Consider the following 13,654-nt stretch of genomic DNA (forward strand, 5'->3'; position numbering starts at 1 on the left):
AGAGGGAGGAAGTGCCACAGAGTATCCAACTTCCTGTTCCTGTCCATCAGGCTCCTCCCAGTGCTTTGTCCTTCTCCTGTTCATTCTGCTTTTGGATTTCAGCTGGAAGGATCACTCTTTATGTCTGCTGCATCATTATCATTGGATTTGAGGACTTTTGAATTTGATATTTTACAAGTAAGTTGGTGTTGTGTCTGTTTGATTGGGGGCATTGCAGTTGCTGCAACTACAATTTTGGTACTTATAATTCTTTTTTTTAATTGTTGGGGGTAGCCAGTAGGCCCAGAGCTAGTCATGGATGGGTGCATGATCGAGCAACTGTTCCTTTGGTGTGTGTTGAATGTTTTTCAAACATCATTTAGGGCATGGATGGCATTGGATTGAGTTGGAAAATGTGTTTTTTGTGGGGGATTTCTGTTTTTGGGGGTGTATTAAAGAAATGCCTTTGTTGTTTGTGTGCCTGGTGTGCACCCTGCAGACCTTGTGTTGCCCTGTGGATTTTCGTTTTGACAGTTCATTGATTGCCAGGCCTCCAGCTTGTTGCTTGTGATTTGTGAGTTTCATGTGGCTGTGGGCCTTTTCTGGTGGGAGTTATTAGAGTGCAGCTTTTGCCATATATATATAGGCCTGCATGGTATTCCTTTGTAGCCTGGGCTGCTTGCTGTGGGCCTGGCCATGAGGCTGGCGGCCATTTTGAAGGCAGGCAGTGTGTTTTTTTCAACAGGCCTGCATTGTCTGTCGTCTCTTTCTTGTAGATGGGTGGGCCTGGCCATGTGGCTGGTGGCCATTTTGAAGCCTAGGCCTGCAAGCTTGAGTGGCCTTGTCTGCCCATGGGCCTGCCTTCATCGAGTAGGCTCAGAGCAGGTAGCCAGAAGTGCATTAAACAAGTGTTTATCTGTGTGTCCTGTTGAATTTAAACATCATGTAGGGCATGGATGGCATTGGATTGAGTTGGAAAACGTGTTTTTTGGGGGGGATTTCTGTTTTTGGGGGGGTGTTAAAGAAATGCCTTTGTTGTGTGTGTGCCTGGTGTGTTGGTGTGCACCCTGCAGACCTTGTTTTGCCCTGTGGACTTTCGTTTTTGCATTTTATTGCATTAAAAAGGCACAGCAGTGTGGTTTAGCATGCATCTTTTGCCTGGCTTCTTTATAGGCCTTTTGGCAGTTCATTGATAGTCAGGCCTCCAGCTTGTTGCTTGTGATTTGCGAGTGTGCATGTGGCTGTGGGCCTTTTCTGGTGGGAGTTATGAGTGTGCAGCTGTTGCCATATATATATATGCCTGCATGGTATTCCTTTGTGGCCTAGGCTGCTTGTTGTGGGCCTGGCCATGAGGCTGGCAGCCATTTTGAAGGCAGGCAGTGTGTTTTTTGCAACAGGCCTGCATTGTCTGTCGTCTCTTTCTTGTAGTTGGGTGGGCCTGGCCATGTGGCTGGTGGCCATTTTGAAGCCTAGGCCTGCAAGCTTGAGTGGCCTTGTCTGCCCACGGGCCTGCCTTTATCGAGTAGGCTCAGAGCAGGTAGCCAGAAGTGCATTAAACAAGTGTTTATCTGTGTGTCCTGTTGAATTTAAACATCATGTAGGGCATGGATGGCATTGGATTGAGTTGGAAAACGTGTTTTTTGGGGGGGATTTCTGTTTTTGGGGGGGTGTTAAAGAAATGCCTTTGTTGTGTGTGTGCCTGGTGTGTTGGTGTGCACCATGCAGACCTTGTTTTGCCCTGTGGACTTTCGTTTTTGCATTTTATTGCATTAAAAAGGCACATCAGTGTGGTTTAGCATGCATCTTTTGCCTGGCTTCTTTATAGGCCTTTTGGCAGTTCATTGATAGTCGGGCCTCCAGCTTGTTGCTTGTGATTTGCGAGTGTGCATGTGGCTGTGGGCCTTTTCTGGTGATAGTTATGAGTGTGCAGCTGTTGCCATATATATATATATGCCTGCATGGTATTCCTTTGTGGCCTAGGCTGCTTGTTGTGGGCCTGGCCATGAGGCTGGCAGCCATTTTGAAGGCAGGCAGTGTGTTTTTTGCAACAGGCCTGCATTGTCTGTCATCTCTTTCATGTAGTTGGGTGGGCCTGGCCATGTGGCTGGTGGCCATTTTGAAGCCTAGGCCTGCAAGCTTGAGTGGCCTTGTCTGCCCACGGGCCTGCCTTCATCCAGTAGGCTCAGAGCAGGTAGCCAGAAGTGCATTAAACAAGTGTTTATCTGTGTGTCCTGTTGAATTTAAATATCGTGTAGGGCATGGATGGCATTGGATTAAGTTGGAACACGTGTTTTTTGGGGGGATTTCTGTTTTTGGGGGGGTGTTAAAGAAATGCCTTTGTTGTGTGTGTGCCTGGTGTGTTGTTGTGCACCCTGCAAACCTTGTTTTGCCCTGTGGATTTTCGTGTTTGCATTTTTTTGCTTTAAAAAGGCACAGCAGTGTGGTTTAGCATGCATCTTTTGCCTGGCTTCTTTATAGGCCTTTTGGCAGTTCATTGATTGCCGGGCCTCCAGCTTGTTGCTTGTGAGTGTCCATGTGGCTTGTGGCATTTTCTGGTGGGAGTTAAAATGGGCCTGCATGGTTTTCCTATTGGATTACTGTTTCCATCCATCCCCTTTGCCAGCAGCAGCTCCCTTCCATTACATTTGTATTTTTGTGGTTGTTCTTATTCTTTCCTATCCTTCCTGAGAGTGTAGTGTGTGTGTATACTGTACACAGTAAGTAGTACTCACAAATGGCTACACTATATCTTCTATTTTTTTGTTTGTACTAGTAGGAATTGAACCACAACAACAAATGCAACATTTCACTGATGTTCTTCTCCTGGCGTATTAGCTTTTAGGTGAACAAAAAGACACAGGAGGAGGTAACTATCAACATCATCCATTGTACTGCCAGACAGAAGTCCTGCTGCGTACCACATCACGTCCAACTGTGACCACAGACATCTCTGCAACTTGTGCACCTGTGTCCTGTCTGACCTCTGAAGAAAATGGGCCCAAAGAAAGGTACCAGTTCCTCCAGTACCAAGAAAGTTGCCGGTGAGAAGAAGGAACAGAAAAAGCAAGAGGCACTAACCACGACAGGTGTGCCGCCGGCAAATTTGTTTTTTGGGACCAAAAAACACACGCCTGCAGCATCGTTGTCTGGCGGGACCCAAGCTGGGAGCAGCACATCCGCACCAGCGGGCCAGCCCCACCAACCTAGGCCCAAGCCCATGAGTGTCGCAGAGGTAGCCCGTCTACAAATGAGCAGCAATGTTGAAAAGTCAGTATCGCAAAGTAGTACACAATCAATGCATGCGGCAACTCAGCAGATAAGTCTGCAGCAGCAGGTGCAGCCGCAAGAACTGCAGTAGCCGGCGCAGCCTCAAGAACCGCGGCAGTCGGCGCAGCCGCAAGAACCGCAGCAGCCGGCGCAGCCGCAAGAACCGCAGCAGCCGGCGCAGCCGCAAGAACCGCAGCAGCCGGCGCAGCCGCAAGAACCGCAGCAGCCACAAGAACCGCAGCAGCCGCAAGAACCACAGCAGCCGCAAGAACCGCCACAACAACAGCCCACAATAGTAGTTGTTCCTCCTGAAGTAGGGGCATTTCAGGAAATCGAGCTTCCTGCAGACAAAGAGAGTCAAGCCACTGTTTCAGAAGATCCATTGTCTTCCAAACCCCCAGCAAGGAAAAGGAGGGTTATTCCATCATCTTCTTCTTCAAGCACCACTTCTGATGATCTTGATGCCACTTGGAAGCCACCAGCTCAGTCTGAGAGTGATGCATGCCACAAGACAAGGCTAGAGAAAAGGAAGGTTCCAGAAAGCCTTAGAGTTATGGAGGTAGATGTACGAGAGGGAGATGATGATGACGAGCCAATCATCACGGACATCACTCCCGGCCCAAAGGATATGGAGACCAACATTATTACCCTATCCAAAATGGCTGCAAGGGATGTAGCACGGATACCACCAACGCAGGTAACACCACCACGACCTCCATCTTCCATATTTCCATTTGCAAAGGAAAGGCAGGGACCTACATCCAGCTCAACCTCAGTAGGTAGTGGAAGAAGTCGCAGTGTAGCTGCTCAGAGTCACATTCCAAGCACACCCTCCAGTTCATCTGGTATTGAAAGTGGCACATCCAGCAGCACCAGAAAGTTCTCCTCCCCAGTTTGGAACTTCTTTTCGGTTAGCAGTAAGGAGGAGAACATTGCTATATGCTCAATTTGTCGCCATGCTGTTCGGTGGGGTAAGCTTGGTACAAACTATGGTACCTGAGGCCAAACAAGTCATCTCAAAATACACCACACTATCGTGTGGGAGGGTCACCTACTTCGCTTAGAACAAAGTAAAACTCAACCCATTGTTGTTGGGCATGAAGAATCAGGGGACGATATTATCGTGGTGGAAGGTGAACAAGAGGGAGACAATTCTAGCCCTGTCCCCAGTAGTGTAGTAGTACCGCCCACATCCTCCTCAGCAGCATCTCAGTGGCACCGCAATAAGAGTCTGAGTCAGGCTGAGACACCAAGGCGACCAAGTAGTACTGCAATGATTATGAAACAAAGTGCATCGTTGAGCCTAACTGGGTTGAAGAAAACTGCACTACAAAGGAAAATAATCCAGACTACCATTGACAGCATGCTTAGGTTGGAGGGGCAGTACCAATGCAACCACCCAACGGCACGGTTGTACAATGCGAAGCTGGCTAAAATGTTAGCGCTGTAACTTCTCAATTTTTCATTTGTGGAAGGGGTGGGTTTCCTTGAATTTGTGTCAACAATCTGCCCTAAATGGAAGGTTCCCAGCCAGTCCTATTTTGCAAGAGTTACTGTTCCAGCACTACATCATGATGTGCTGGAATTGGTTGGACAAGCTTTGCAACAGAGTGCTGTTCACAATATCCACCTAACAACAGACATGTGGACCAGTTGCCAAGCCACTGATTACATGTGTATCACTGCACACTGGGTCTCATTTGTGGCGGTTAGAGATAAGCTTTCTGAAGGTGCTGTTGACGCAGCTGAGATTTTTAAAGCTACTCGGAAACATGCAACTGTATCCATGTTCGCCATGGAGAAATCTCATACTGCTGTAAACATATTGGAAGAGTTTCAGAGCAAGGTTTTTGAATGGCTGCGCCCAAGAGGGCTTAAGATTGGTTTTGTTTCCACGGATAAAGGCAGTAATGTACTTAAGGTCATGGAGCTTGGTTCCTATTTCAGTGTTCCGTGTTTGGCGCACTGCATTAACATTATTGTTCAAGACTTTCTGAAAAAAGAAGCCATAGTCAGCAACTTATTGACCATCTGCTGAAGAATATGCACTCATTTCAGCCATTCTTTTAAAGCTCGGAAGCAGCTGAGGATCATTCAACGTGACTATAGAATGCCAGTAAAAGCACTCGTCCAGGAGGTGGCAACACGTTGGAACTCAACTTATTACATGCTTGACCGTCTGTATGAGCAGTACAGGCCAATCAGTGAATATGTCATGCGAAGAGGGGATGCTACTGTGAAAGGCATGAGCCTTCAGATGGACCAATGGTGCCTAGTTAAATGCCTGACTGAGATGCTTCTTCCTTTCGAGGTCTTCACACGTGAAGTCAGCAAGGAGGACTGTACTATGGGCCAAGCTATCCCATTGTTGCAAATGCTAGAGCATCAGCTGAAGGAGGTGTCAGAAGCATACAAAGATGTAAAGGAAAATAAAGAAGCCTATGAATTGGTGGAGAGCTTAGCTCGTCGCTTAGCTGACAATACAAGGGTGCAAAATAAGATTTTGTCACAAAAACATTACATTTGTACCACAATTCTGGATCCACGGACAAAATGGGCACTGAAGACATTAATTCCTTTTTCAGAAATGGATTTTGCCCTGTACAAAACGTGGATAGCTGAGTCAGCGAGTAAGTTGGAAAATGAACGGCTGCTAATTAACAGACCGCTAGATAAACCCACAACAAGTACTGCAGCACGGCATCCGGCGTCAAGTTCAACTTGGGAACCTGAGCGCAGTGCGTTTGGCTCAGAACACTCACCAACACTATCTACAACAGCAAGAGCTGTATTTTCAGGCCCAGTAAAATCGTTACAGGATTGGTATTTACAGCAAGGCATTGGTAAGTCCTGTGCTGACGCAACAAGAAAAGAGCCCAAAAAAAGTTTTGCACCCCTGAACATTGAGCGGATGGTCCAGGCCTATCTGGATGACCCAACAGAGGTGTACATTGATCAAAACCCATTGAGGTATTGGTATGGGAAAAGGGCCCACTGGCCAGTGCTCAGCAGGCTGGCGAAAAACTATCTGGCTTGCCCTGTCGCAAGTGTCTCTTCAGAACGTGTTTTCAGTGCTGCTGGTTCCATTGTAACAGTGAGAAGGACCAGTCTCTCACCCAAAAACGTGGAGAGGTTAACAATAATCAAAATGAATCAACACTTTATATCACCGAATTACACAATACATGAATCAAGGGAGGAAGATGAGGACAGCAGCTCAGGTGACGGAACTGGTGTGTTAGATGATGATTACCTACTTCTGGATGAACCCCCAGAGTTTGAGGACGAGCTATACTTCCCTGACAATTAGGCTTGCACTTCCAATTCTTACTGTCTCCCTTTCCTCACTTATTTTCTTTAATTGGTGTATCTGTCTTTCTGGTTAGAAACTTTGAATCACAACAAATCCATCACCACCGTCTTCTAATTGTTTTATTGCCATATACAAGTTTTGGCTGGCTGCGCTGCATATCACAGTACACTCCTCAAAATCCTGCTCCTCCATCCATCTGAATCTCCCTAAATCCATTGCCCTCAAGAAGTCAGATGATGATGATTGGATGATGCAAAATAGAAGAAAAAAAAAAAAATATTTCCAAGTCCCTCCAAAATAAGTGGAACATGATTGATGATGACTACTATAGCTATCCTCCTTTGTGATCTGAGCGAGAATGCCCATTAACTGAAGATGAGAAGGAACAGGTACTGAATGATGCCATGCATTGGACGCTGACTGAGTGATTTTGTTGTTGTTTGTTGTGCATGAAGTTACTTCATTGTCTACTTTATGTAATAATCTACACACTAAAAGTAATTAAAATCCCTTTTCCCATCTTGTTTTTTTAATACCAAATTTGTACTTCTACTGCAGGCCGATGCATCGCATTTTGAATATAGGAAGGGGACTCACTCGGTACACCCAGACTAAGTTGAACAACACCATCATGATGACCACAGTGACATAGTATTCTTCACACAGTCACTCAGTACACGGATCGGAGATGATTGATGGAATAAGTCAAGCCATTTCATGAGAGGCATATAAGGTAAACTAGTAAACAACAACCACAAAAGACCTAAATGTCTGTGTAGCGGTGGAGTCAAGTGTAGCGGTGGTATGACTGCGGTAAATTGTAAAATGCTATGTTGCTTTGTCCGACTATTTAAAAAAATGTATGCTAAATAGAGGATGTGCAAAGGGTGCCGTCACCGTGGGCCTGCACTGTCCTGTTGGTATTGTAGGTTAATGCTGGAAACAGACTAGAGATGATGCATCCATGCCGCCTCGGAAAGTGTTCTTGTTGCACTACAACATTAACTTGTCCATTTTTTTCAACTTGGTTTCAATCTCAATATCCCTTTTGTTTTTGCATCTACAATTACAGGCCGGGCCTTACCCTGTGCTATACTTGGGAAAACAACAATGCACACTTACCTTACCAATGAATCTACATCTGCCAGGCAAGCAGTGGCATCACCTAAGATTGGACGGAGCATCCATGGAAGGGAGGACCAAGAGGAATGCCGAGATTCAACTCACCATTTGACCCGGATAACACAGTAACAGTATCAATTTTCATCTTTTAAATAATTTGATTCATTTTTTTGTCTACAATCATTACAACAGTGTGTTCTTGTTGTTATTAGTTACTGTTATTATTAGGTTTGCTCTCTGTCTATAATTCATCCCTACAGATATTTTAAAATTTTCTTTGCTGTCTGTAAAAGTAAGCCCGGTAACACTGAACACAAACTGTATGTAATCCGGGTCTCTCCTTATCATCAATCATCATGCATGCCTTATTTCATTTTTCTCCCTTAACATATTGATATGGATATGGTAGTCTACAGGGATTCTGTCATTTGATGTTTGTCCATGCATACTGTTTTTCTTTCTCAAACCTTTCCCCAAAACCCCCTTCCCAACCATTCAACAAACCCTAACCCTCTTCCCCCGGGCTGTGTGACTTATTGAGGTATGACTACATTAAATGTACATCAATAATCACACGCTTGCTGGGGCGGATGTGGCAAAAGCAACAGTACTTCAATTTCAAGGCAGGGCGGGGATCTTCTTCTGCTTGCCCACCTGAGCAGTATATTTGTGAGGTAATTTTTTTACCAAAGGAACCGGCTAATAGTACATCAGCATTAATTCACGGCATTGATTGGATTAATGGATTTCATTCGTTGTCATCCTCCTACACAGCACTAACAGTTAAGTTTGAGTCAGTGTGCTGTAGGCCTAGTCAAGTGACTCGACACAACTAGAGTTGCTGTGTACTACTACTAGGCTATCTCCACCACCATTATGTTTTGTTGTATTTGGGCATATTATTGTTTGGCAGTAAGTTCTGTTCTGTACTGTACTTCATTCTACTACTCCTCGATGACTCTCTCTCTGGCTACTGACTGTCTCATTTTCTATTTTGGCAAATGCTGCTGCCAGTGTCTACTACTACTACCACCACCACCATGGCATGTTAGGAAAGAAAACTATCATCACCATGCAGCCATCAATGTGCCTAAGTTCAACATCAAGCAAAGGTAAGAGAAGTTTGGGGGAGGCATAATTAATAATGGACATGTTATCATTAATTCAATTTCACACACCCCTTTGAGTTCAGATACAGAGTGCCTAGAGTAGAAGAGACTGACAGTACTAGTAGTAGGACAAGTCACTCAGTGAGGGATGCCGCATCTATCTGTTTCTGCCTTACAAAGTCATCCAATTATTAAAATCAAACACTGGCTGTGTGCGGCCCTGCACCAGCAAGGAAAGAAGGATACAGTGTGATGTAAAACAGTAACCCCACCCAGAAAACATTAACAACATTGTATGTAAACTTAAGTATAAATATATTATTTAATAGTACCTAACAAAAACAAACTATGTAAAAAACAAACCCACACCTGACCCACCCCTCTCCCTAACCCCAACCAATGTCCGTAAAGAAAAAGTCATTGTCTAAAAGAGGAAACCCAACGCCCGGATCCCACCCACCCCAAGAATAATTAAAAAAGGGGCAATAAGAACGGGGTCTAAGTTCGGCGGGCTTTTTTCAGGAGGACACGAACTTGCTCCTCCAGGCGGGCAACATGGTGCTTCAATGCGCGGCAGTTGCATCCACGGGGGGGCAGCACTGATGGAGGGGCGGCGGCGGGTGGCTGCTAGATGGTGGCATCGTACCACTGGAGGGCGGTGGCTTGGGCCCGGGGCATTGGTGGAGGCTGCAGCTGCTGCTGCCACCTCCTCCTCCTCTTCCAGGACCACCAGCCGTCGATATTCATTCTGTATTGCCTCCAGTTTCTGACGCCATGCCTTGGCTGCCAATTCCTTCCGGTCAGGTTTCCCCTTGGAAGGAGTAGCTATATATGAAGAAGAAAAAAACAGACTATTGTAAAATATACTCTTAGCAAAGCAGTAAGACAAATATTTCTACACGTAGTGTCACAGTAGCACTAGCAAGCACATAACATTTGTGGTATGTATGTACTATCCTCCATCTTTCTTGGACTTTAACAATTGTGGGAGTTTCAGGCATTCAACCAACCATGCATCTGATTCCTATCAGCCACCAGTATGCATGCTGCTTGCATCCCACGAATCCTTCTCTGCCAGTCATAAATCTTAAATCTCGCACGTCCTTCTTCCTTACACTCTTCTTTCCCTTTTCGTTCACCCATCTATCAAGGTCATCTGATCTGACTTTTAGTCTTCTCCATAAAACTTTCACAGCTGAGTTGAAATCATCAGATAGAAGAGGCCATTGGTTACTCAACAACACTCCCGCCACTAATGATTTTACTAATGCTAACTAAAGGGTGTCTTCAACCGTTCACAACAACCTCTTACTTAGTAAGTCAACTGTACACTAGTATCATACAGTACACCCTTGCAGTGAGTGTCAATAAGTAAGGATTAGGTATCTAACTTACCACCGCCCGCCACTGCTGCTGGCTCACCCCCTGCAGCTCCTCCTGCAACTGCCGCCTCCTCCTCTCCTCCGACAGCAGCCGCGTCGCCGCTGGCCCCGGCACTGGTGGTTGGTAGTGCGCCTTGAAAAAACATTACACATTTTTTAGGTGTCATTATCCACCTCCCCCTATTTTTCACTAGCAAGATTGATAAATGAGTTAATAGTAATACATACATATACAGCATACATCACTAGTACAAATCAGGTAGTAGTAGAGTAGACACTAGTAGTTATACGGTCCCTAGAGTCATTCTAGTCTTTCCTTAGTGAGCCCGAGCCATGCTACCATTTTACCTTTGTGTCTTTTATTTTAGCACACGCGTCGTTACCTCGCAGCTTGTTGTATAAAGAGTGACACGTTTGAGCCCACATGAGCTCATACTGCTACTGTCTAAGCGCTGCGTACAAGGTCAATCAAAACAAGCCACTTTGTTATGGAGTTCTGGTGTTAATCCATATTGCTTATCCAAAATGCTACACTTTATGCCACGACTGAGAAATGCTTGCAATATACTAACACGCACCATTTTTCTCCTAACAGACGGAAGATTCCATTCTAAGAACCAGAGTTTTGCAGAGCTTATGATGTAACCAGTACTAGCTTCTTTTAAGGTGAGGGGTCCACATAATTCGCTCAGATCTTCATTTATAATTTTCTATAAACTATATTCCTATTCCTACAACTGTTCACTTATTTATTAATCCTGATTTCGCTTTTTTTTTTCCTTCGTTCTATGAACTTGTACTTGTTGTAAGTGTAACTAAGTGCAACAATGTTTATAGTTTTAATCTTATGGATTTTGCTGTTGATGATAGAACAAGTACATAGATTCTCAGTTGCAAATAAAATAATTTTTTAACTTACATAGACTCGGTGGTATTTGGTGTGGATGGACTTACACGAGTGAGCGAGCAAAAGGAAGGGTGTGCAAACTGTGCTTGTGTAATGCTTCCACGACTCAGAGGACAGGAGTGTTATGTTCTGGGTTGTCTACTCATTGGGTATTGGGGGGGGGTTCGGAGAGCTAGTAGTAATAAAACACTATTATAACTAGTCGGGCAGGGGATTGTGGTGAGTTCTGTTCTGACTGAGGTCTGAGTGTGAGGAAGGTCCAACCTCCCATCACCAACATCCTATTTTCTTGTGCAACTGCAATGTTCTGTATGTGGAAAATCTCTACAACAGTAGTAGTATGTCCTATCCTATCAAAATAGTAAAATCTGGTTGGGCATTTTGTTGGTGGGAATTGTCGAAAAACATCAAGATTAATAAAGCCTCAATGATTAAGAAGAATAGAAGGAGTACAAGAGGACAACCCAAAGGACTGGACTCATCAGTGGCTAGAGCTACTGGTGAATCTGAGTTTTATTTAAAACCTTTTAAATAAAGAGTGGCCAACTGTGCATCCTTAGCTTCAAACAGACTAATAGTAGTAGTACAGAGAGTCATAGCAGAGGCAGTTAGAGGCAGGGATAACAAGAATCTAGAAACAGATAGTCTAGATCGATTCGAAGGGTAATTGTTGGTAAAAAATAGCATTAGGAAACGGAAACAATAGTTTGGGAAAAAAAATACGGTGCAGTAAAAGTTAGTGAATAAGAATTAATATTAAAAACAGGAAGACTTACTGGGGCCAGCAGAAGAGCCCTCGTTCTGGTCCTCCTGGACTGGAACTGCTCCCGCCGACTCTGCCCTCGCCTTCTTGCCCCTGGGTGCTGATCATGAAAGATATAAGAAAGGAACAGACAAACCTTGATGATTGGTGTGAAACAAATAAAATATTTTTATAAGACTATCAAAAAAACATTTGTGTAAACAACAATTGCAATAAAATTGACCTATCTAATCTGGTCGACAAGTAGCATCTCGGGATTCGCGGACTGACTAGTTATTATTTATCTACACTAATCCAGTGTTCCATTGTGATTACAGAATACAAACTAAGCCTAAGTAGTACGTACCACCGGACCGAGCCCACCTATTCCAGGTGTGCTAATTATACATTAAGTAAGCATTTCCACTTCTTTTAGTCCTCAAAAATGCATAAATGGAGGACATATGCCTGTATTTTTGCATACACAAAATTGTTTGTTCGTTGATGCAGATGTTCTGCTAGTGCTAAGCCTATTAGCACTCACTGAAAAAACTACAAAAGGTTCTACTAAGGACTGGGGTAAGCAGTAGCAGCACTCGGCAGCATGTGACGTAATAGAGGGGGCGTCGCAGACCACTAAAAAATTACAAACTTATAATAAGTAACTAAACCTAAGTATCAATCCACCCCTATCTCTTAGCGACAGGACAAAGGAAGGACTAGAGTCACTCTAGCATTACCTAACTTAAGTTTTCTAAAATAAACTCTTACATAATCACACAAAACGAGCGCAAACGCAAAGTTGCAAATAACAAGATTAGTAGCGCAGAGCACCAGTGTCATAACAATCACAGAAGACTTTTAAACGTAAATTACCTGTAATGTATGTAAGCAGCAGCATTCTAGCTGGTCGGAAAAAATATATATTCGCAATATATAACACAGCAGAAGAACAGACACAAAGTAGTAATAATTAAATAGCTACTCACCAAGACCCGGGACCTCCACTCCTAGCAAGTCCAGCAGGTCCTGCTCCTGGTCCAGGATATCGGAGCACCGGTGCGTCAGCTGGTTCTGGCTGCGCCGGACACCCAAGCAGCGAAACACTGCCTGGCGCACCTTCCCCCACCGCTGCCGATGCTCCCGGAGCCTGTACCCGGACCCAGGCCTGCCGCCTGCTGCCAGGGTTAAGGGGAGGTGGCGCTGCACAAAAAAAAACAGTGCAGCCAACTCCACCTACCCAAATAAGGCCCGTGCCTGCACCCCTTGTGGGCGCCGCCTTCCGCAAGGAAGGCGGTCGCGGCTCAGGCTGCAATGCCTGTGGCCCTTTGCCATGGTTCTCGGGTAGGCGGGGGGCAGAAAAGAAAAGGTAAAAATTAAAAAAGTAAGTAAAAGAAATGAAAAAAGCGGGTAATAGAAAAAGAGTGAAAAAGTAGTTAACAAACACAAAAAAGTAGACAAAAACAAGAAAAATAGAGTCAGGAAAATAGAGAGGGATAATAAATAAAAAAGACCCCAAAAAAAGTTTTCAGAAGCAAAGGATTGAAAAGATATAGGGAGGATTGAAAAGAAGGCCCCAGAACCATAGCATAGAGTGAAAAACAAGATGGCCGCGCCCATAGCGACCGCAGGGGCAAATTCGCGAGATATTTTCCCCCTGAGCACGCAAAAATCGTTCCCGAACAGGAAATACCTAACGCGAACAAGCGCGAGCATGCATTGCGCGACTCGGAACACGAAACAGCATCGCGAGCAGGCGTGAAAACAAGATGGCTGCGCCCAAGTTGGCGATACATTTCCAACGCGATCACGCAAAAAACATCGCGAACGGGC

General features: G+C 44.8%; 1 protein-coding gene across 2 annotated transcripts in view; it reads left to right on the forward strand.

Moving 5' to 3' along the window:
* LOC146839641 (uncharacterized) overlaps positions 1-13,654 on the forward strand; it is a 712,826-nt gene that overhangs the window by 520,421 nt on the left and 178,751 nt on the right. The window lies entirely within an intron of this gene.

Source organism: Triturus cristatus, chromosome 4_1 (genome assembly GCF_964204655.1).
Source record: "Triturus cristatus chromosome 4_1, aTriCri1.1, whole genome shotgun sequence".
NCBI lineage: Eukaryota > Metazoa > Chordata > Amphibia > Caudata > Salamandridae > Triturus > Triturus cristatus.